At 44.5% G+C, this 8,247-nt stretch overlaps 1 long non-coding RNA gene across 1 annotated transcript in view; it reads right to left on the bottom strand.

The window, feature by feature from the left end:
• Positions 1-1,040: 1,040 nt before the first annotated feature.
• The window catches only part of LOC138641355 (uncharacterized), an 88,129-nt gene continuing 80,922 nt past the window's right edge, over positions 1,041-8,247 (bottom strand). Inside the window, exon 3 of the long non-coding RNA XR_011313787.1 lies at positions 1,041-1,285. This is a non-coding gene — a long non-coding RNA (uncharacterized lncRNA). The remainder of the gene's footprint in view (positions 1,286-8,247) is intronic.

Below are 8,247 nucleotides of genomic sequence, written 5' to 3'. Positions count from 1 at the left end.
ATCAGGGCTACATACCATGCTTTCTCTAGTAATACCACTGTTACCTGCATTCAGTGTAGGGATAGCTGGTGGAGAAGGGATATTTTTGAATTAGAGGCATATAGGCAAGGTTTATTGCCTTACAGTCCTTCAATACCAGAAATTGAAGCTCGAGGAAAGTAGTTTGCATATTTCCGCTGCATTTTGGGAAGATCTGCAAAGTCTTCAGGAGAGAATAGCTACATTAAGGTAATCAAAGAAGATGAAGATTTCCATGACAGAGCACAAGTATCTTCAGAATGTGGCAAGAGAAAAACTTTTCAGCTAATGACAAATTAGAAATATCTATTCAGAATATTTGAAAAGAAACATCTTGCAATGTACTTGCAGAAAAAGATAAATGGAAGGATGTGAACCAAAGAAGCAGTAGGAAAGAATATAAGTCACCAACTAGACAAGCTGAAGAACTGCAACCAAGCTCTCAAACAGGTCAACTACGAAAATGTACATCAAAAATGTGCTTTGGTCATAAAGAACAGTCCAGCAAGCAATCAGAAGCCTCTTAAAAGGAAAAAGAAGTGCTGTGGTACAGAAGAAAAAGATATGTATGATATGGTATCAAGACTCTTCAGTGTGACAGACGACTACCGACGTGTACTAATACCCATAGGAGCAAATTACACAGCAAAAAAGGACCTGGAAACTATATGCAGAGGCTTTGAAGTCCTAGGCCAGAAAGTGAAGGAACTGGGAGCGCAGGTCGTCTTCTAATACATCCTCCTCCATCCTCCCAGTCGATGTACATGAACCAAAGAGAGTGAACAAGATTCTACGCGTGAACAACTGGCTGTCAGTTACCTTTTGGGTTTCTTCACCATGGAGTGAATTACTTGTATAATGCACTCCTTGCTAAGATGGGTTGCATCTTATGAAAAAATGAAAACACATATTTGGAAGATGCCTTGCTACACTCATCAGGAGAGCTTTAGACTACAGCGATATGGAATGGCAAATATACAGTACAGACCAAAAGTTTGGACACACCTTCTCATTTAAAGAGTTTTCTGTATTTTCATGACTATGAAAATTGTAAATTCACACTGAAGGCATCAAAACTATGAATTAACACATGTGGAATTATATACTTAACAAAAAAGTGTGAAACAACTGAAATTATGTCTTATACTCTAGGTTCTTCAAAATAGCCACCTTTTGCTTTGATGACTGCTTTGCACACTCTTGGCATTCTCTTGATGAGCTTCAAGAGGTAGTCACTGGAAATGGTTTTCACTTCACAGGTGTGAACCTAGAATATGAGACATATTTTTAGAAGAATCAGCTCTGGACTAATCTGGCTAGTATGAATATAAGCTATCTAGCATAGCCAGCTCATAGACTTAATAAAACTTAACATTTAATATATATACATTAAAACAATGACAGTCAAAAATAAAGTGCTCATAAATGCCAGTGCGCTTAATAAAATGGTACAATCTCACCCAATTGTTGTCTCTCAATTCTCCAAGGTTCCGTGCAGGACTGTTATGTTTGCTAATGACAGGTGTTATGAAGGCAATCCAGAAACACAGTGTGCTTAGCGATCAAAGCGCACACAGTGATCTGACAAATACCCAAAAATACAAGAACGAGCTCTGAGACGTGGAAACTCTGTAGACTGCACACCTGATCCTATCCTAAACACAACTAAAAGCGGCTGTGGATTGCGCCTAACAACTACCTAGGCAACTCGGCACAGCCTAAGAAACTAGCTAGCCTGAAGATAGAAAAATAGGCCTGACTTGCCCCAGAGAAATTCCCCAAAGGAAAAGGCAGCCCCCCACATATAATGACTGTGAGTAAGATGAAAAGACAAAACGTAGGGATGAAATAGATTCAGCAAAGTGGGGCCCGATATTCTAGGACAGAGCGAGGACAGTAAAGCGAACTTTGCAGTCTACAAAAAACCCTAAAGCAAAACCACGCAAAGGGGGCAAAAAAAACCCACCGTGCCGAACTAACGGCACGGCGGTACACCCTTTGCGTCTCAGAGCTTCCAGCAAAACAAAAGACAAGCTGGACAGAAAAAAAGCAACAAAAAAGCAAAAGGCACTTAGCTATACAGAGCAGCAGGTCACAGGAACAATCAGGAGAAGCTCAGATCCAACACTGAAACATTGACAAGGAGCAAGGATAGCAGCATCAGGCGGAGTTAAGTAATGAAGCAGTTAACGAGCTCACCAGAACACCTGAGGGAGGAAGCTCAGAAGCTGCAGTACCACTTGTGACCACAGGAGTGAATTCAGCCACAGAATTCACAACAGTACCACCCCCTTGAGGAGGGGTCACCGAACCCTCACCAGAGCCCCCAGGCCGACCAGGATGAGCAGCATGAAAGGCACGAACAAGATCGGAAGCATGAACATCAGAGGCAAAAACCCATGAATTATCTTCCTGAGCATAACCCTTCCATTTAACCAGATACTGGAGTTTCCGTCTAGAAACACGAGAATCCAAAATCTTCTCCACAATATACTCCAATTCCCCCTCCACCAAAACCGGGGCAGGAGGCTCAACAGATGGAACCATAGGTGCCACGTATCTCCGCAACAACGACCTATGGAATACATTATGTATGGAAAAGGAGTCTGGGAGGGTCAAACGAAAAGACACAGGATTGAGAACCTCAGAAATCCTATACGGACCAATAAAACGAGGTTTAAATTTAGGAGAGGAAACCTTCATAGGAATATGACGAGAAGATAACCAAACCAGATCCCCAACACGAAGTCGGGGACCCACACGGCGTCTGCGATTAGCGAAAAGTTGAGCTTTCTCCTGGGACAAGATCAAATTGTCCACTACCTGAGTCCAGATCTGCTGCAACCTATCCACCACAGAATCCACACCAGGACAGTCCGAAGACTCAACCTGTCCTGAAGAGAAACGAGGATGGAACCCAGAATTGCAAAAAAATGGAGAAACCAAGGTAGCCGAGCTGGCCCGATTATTAAGGGCGAACTCAGCCAACGGCAAAAAGGACACCCAATCATCCTGGTCTGCAGAAACAAAACATCTCAGATATGTTTCCAAGGTCTGATTGGTTCGTTCGGTCTGGCCATTAGTCTGAGGATGGAAAGCCGAGGAAAAGGATAGGTCAATGCCCATCCTACCACAAAAGGCTCGCCAAAACCTCGAAACAAACTGGGAACCTCTGTCAGAAACAACATTCTCAGGAATGCCATGCAACCGAACCACATGCTGAAAGAACAAAGGTACCAAATCAGAGGAGGAAGGCAATTTAGCCAAGGGCACCAGATGGACCATTTTAGAAAAGCGATCACAGACCACCCAAATGACTGACATCTTTTGAGAAACGGGAAGGTCAGAAATGAAATCCATCGAAATATGTGTCCAAGGCCTCTTTGGGACCGGCAAGGGCAAAAGCAACCCACTGGCACGAGAACAGCAGGGCTTAGCCCTAGCACAAATCCCACAGGACTGCACAAAAGTACGTACATCCCGTGACAGAGATGGCCACCAGAAGGATCTAGCCACTAACTCTCTGGTACCAAAGATTCCAGGATGACCAGCCAACACCGAACAATGAAGTTCAGAGATAAGTTTATTAGTCCACCTATCAGGGACGAACAGTTTCTCTGCTGGACAACGATCAGGTTTATTCGCCTGAAATTTTTGCAGCACCCGCCGCAAATCAGGGGAGATGGCAGACACAATGACTCCTTCCTTGAGGATACCCGCTGGCTCAGATAAACCCGGAGAGTCGGGCACAAAACTCCTAGACAGAGCATCCGCCTTCACATTTTTAGAGCCCGGAAGGTACGAAATCACAAAGTCGAAGCGGGCAAAAAATAACGACCAACGGGCCTGTCTAGGATTCAAGCGCTTGGCAGACTCGAGATAAGTCAAGTTCTTATGATCAGTCAATACCACCACGCGATGCTTAGCTCCTTCAAGCCAATGACGCCACTCCTCGAATGCCCACTTCATGGCCAGCAACTCTCGATTGCCCACATCATAATTACGCTCAGCGGGCGAAAACTTCCTAGAAAAGAAAGCACATGGTTTCATCACTGAGCAATCAGAACCTCTCTGTGACAAAACCGCCCCTGCTCCAATCTCAGAAGCATCAACCTCGACCTGGAACGGAAGAGAAACATCTGGCTGACACAACACAGGGGCAGAACAAAAACGACGCTTCAACTCCTGAAAAGCTTCCACAGCAGCAGAAGACCAATTAACCAAATCAGCACCCTTCTTGGTCAAATCGGTCAATGGTTTGGCAATGCTAGAAAAATTACAGATGAAGCGACGATAAAAATTAGCAAAGCCCAGGAACTTTTGCAGACTTTTCAGAGATGTCGGCTGAATCCAATCCTGGATGGCTTGGACCTTAACTGGATCCATCTCGATAGTAGAAGGGGTAAAGATGAACCCCAAAAATGAAACTTTCTGCACCCCGAAGAGACACTTTGATCCCTTCACAAACAAAGAGTTAGCACGCAGGACCTGAAAAACCATTCTGACCTGCTTCACATGAGACTCCCAATCATCTGAGAAGATCAAAATGTCATCCAAGTAAACAATCAGGAATTTATCCAGATACTCACGGAAGATGTCATGCATAAAAGACTGAAACACAGATGGAGCATTGGCAAGTCCGAACGGCATCACTAGATACTCAAAATGACCCTCGGGCGTATTGAATGCAGTTTTCCATTCATCTCCTTGCCTGATTCTCACCAGATTATACGCACCACGAAGATCTATCTTAGTGAACCAACTAGCCCCCTTAATCCGAGCAAACAAGTCAGATAACAATGGCAAGGGATACTGAAATTTAACAGTGATCTTATTAAGAAGGCGGTAATCAATACACGGTCTCAGCGAACCATCCTTCTTGGCTACAAAGAAGAACCCTGCTCCCAGTGGTGATGACGATGGGCGAATATGTCCCTTCTCCAGGGATTCCTTCACATAACTGCGCATAGCGGCGTGTTCGGGCACGGATAAATTAAATAATCGACCTTTAGGGAATTTACTACCAGGAATCAAATTGATAGCACAATCACAATCCCTATGCGGAGGTAGAGCATCGGACTTGGGCTCTTCAAATACATCATGATAATCAGACAAGAACTCTGGGACCTAAGAAGGGGTGGATGACGAAATCGACAAAAATGGAACATCACCATGTACCCCCTGACAACCCCAGCTGGATACCGACATGGAATTCCAATCCAATACTGGATTATGGGTTTGTAGCCATGGCAACCCCAACACGACCACATCATGCAGATTATGTAACACCAGAAAGCGAATAACTTCCTGATGTGCAGGAGCCATGCACATGGTCAGCTGGGCCCAGTATTGAGGTTTATTCTTGGCCAAAGGTGTAGCATCAATTCCTCTCAATGGAATAGGACACCGCAAAGGCTCCAAGAAAAACCCACAACGTTTAGCATAATCCAAATCCATCAGATTCAGGGCAGCGCCCGAATCCACAAACGCCATGACAGAAAACGACGACAAAGAGCATATCAAGGTAATGGACAGAAGGAATTTGGACTGTACAGTACCAATGACGGCAGACCTAGCGGACCGCTTAGTGCGCTTAGGACAATCAGAAATAGCATGAGTGGAATCACCACAGTAGAAACACAGACCATTCAGACGTCTGTATTCCTGCCGTTCAACTCTAGTCATAGTCCTATCGCACTGCATAGGCTCAGGTTTAACCTCAGGCAGTACCGCCAAATGGTGCACAGATTTACGCTCGCGCAAGCGTCGACCGATCTGAATGGCCAAAGACAAAGACTCATTCAAACCAGCAGGCATAGGAAATCCCACCATGACATCCTTAAGAGCCTCAGAGAGACCCTTTCTGAACAAAGCTGCCAGCGCAGATTCATTCCACTGAGTGAGTACTGACCATTTCCTAAATTTCTGACAATATACTTCTATATCATCCTGACCCTGGCACAAAGCCAGCAAATTTTTCTCAGCCTGATCCACTAAATTAGGCTCATCGTACAGCAATCCGAGCGCCAGGAAAAACGCATCGACACTACTCAATGCAGGGTCTCCTGGCGCAAGAGAAAATGCCCAGTCTTGAGGGTCGCCGCGCAAAAAAGAAATAATAATCAAAACCTGTTGAATAGGATTACCAGAAGAATGAGGTTTCAAGGCCAGAAATAGCTTACAATTATTTTTGAAACTTAGAAACTTAGTTCTATCTCCAAAAAACAAATCAGGAATAGGAATTCTTGGTTCTAACATAGATTTCTGATCAATAGTATCTTGAATTTTTTGTACATTTATAACGAGATTATCCATTGAAGAGCACAGACCCTGAATATCCATGTCCACACCTGTGTCCAGAATCACCCAAATGTCTAGGGGAAAAAAAAAAGTGAACACAGAGCAGAAAAAAAAAAAAAAAATGATGTCAGAACTTTTTCTTTCCCTCTATTGAGAATCATTAGTTTGGCTCCTTGTACTGTTATGTTTGCTAATGACAGGTGTTATGAAGGCAATCCAGAAACACAGTGTGCTTAGCGATCAGAGCGCACACAGTGATCTGACAAATACCCAAAAATACAAGAACGAGCTCTGAGACGTGGAAACTCTGTAGACTGCACACCTGATCCTATCCTAAACACAACTAAAAGCGGCTGTGGATTGCGCCTAACAACTACCTAGGCAACTCGGCACAGCCTAAGAAACTAGCTAGCCTGAAGATAGAAAAATAGGCCTGACTTGCCCCAGAGAAATTCCCCAAAGGAAAAGGCAGCCCCCCACATATAATGACTGTGAGTAAGATGAAAAGACAAAACGTAGGGATGAAATAGATTCAGCAAAGTGGGGCCCGATATTCTAGGACAGAGCGAGGACAGTAAAGCGAACTTTGCAGTCTACAAAAAACCCTAAAGCAAAACCACGCAAAGGGGGCAAAAAAAACCCACCGTGCCGAACTAACGGCACGGCGGTACACCCTTTGCGTCTCAGAGCTTCCAGCAAAACAAAAGACAAGCTGGACAGAAAAAAAGCAACAAAAAAGCAAAAGGCACTTAGCTATACAGAGCAGCAGGTCACAGGAACAATCAGGAGAAGCTCAGATCCAACACTGAAACATTGACAAGGAGCAAGGATAGCAGCATCAGGCGGAGTTAAGTAATGAAGCAGTTAACGAGCTCACCAGAACACCTGAGGGAGGAAGCTCAGAAGCTGCAGTACCACTTGTGACCACAGGAGTGAATTCAGCCACAGAATTCACAACACAGGACCTAGGTAGGTGAGACCAAGATGAAGAGAGGCAAAATAACTCCCACCCGTCTCGACTTTTTTCACCCTCACATTGAGGCAACTATCACATAGGGAGGTCTGATCTGCCACTGCAGAAGACCTCATTTAGCCTGGATAACTTCCCCTCATGAACCCCCTTAACGGGGAGGAAACATGTTGGGAAGGGAACACATACCATCAAGGGAGGCTACATCTATCATGGGCACCACGAAATAGTTTCATACTTGGGTACTGCCCTTGTCAGGGCGGGAGTTATTTGCAGAGGGCACGACAGGGAAAGTCAGGTCCCAAACTCCCCCCTGCCTCTCCACATCTTGGTCTCACCTACCTAGGTCCTGCACGGAACCTTGGAGAATTGAAAGACAACAATTGGGTGACATTGTACCATTTTATTAAGTGCACTGGTATTTATGAGCACTTTATTTTTGACTGTCATTGTTTTAATATATATTAAATGTTAAGTTTTATTAAGTCTATGAGCTGGCTATGCTAGATAGCTTACTTAGTAATGTGCTATATGCTTTAGGGTCTTCCCCTTTGTATATTTGCAGTCTAGAGAAATAGCAAAATGGAGTGATTTCTATAAGAATAGCTCTCTTAAGTCCCACCTCTCTACTATTTTCACCAAAACGCTACCCTCTTTTCTGTCCGGTTTTGAGGAGGTGTTTTCTAAAGAGGGGTGCCAGGAATTGCCTCCTCATTGGGCCTATGTTTGTCCCATTAACCTGCTCCCTGGAGCAAAACTATCCAAACCTAGGTAATACATTCTTTCGGGTCCCGAGGGACTGGCCATGAAGAAGTATATCACACAAAGTCTTGCCAAGGGATATATCAGACCATCCTCTTCCCCTTTTCCTGCAGATATTCCTGTCTTCCCTGCAACAGTTCCTGTTCCTCCAGTGTCAGCCAAGGCCTCCTGCCTGCCAGAGTGTCAGCCATGCCCAC

This window comes from Ranitomeya imitator, chromosome 6 (assembly GCF_032444005.1).
Source record: "Ranitomeya imitator isolate aRanImi1 chromosome 6, aRanImi1.pri, whole genome shotgun sequence".
NCBI lineage: Eukaryota > Metazoa > Chordata > Amphibia > Anura > Dendrobatidae > Ranitomeya > Ranitomeya imitator.
This window is presented reverse-complemented; position numbering and strand designations above follow the sequence as displayed.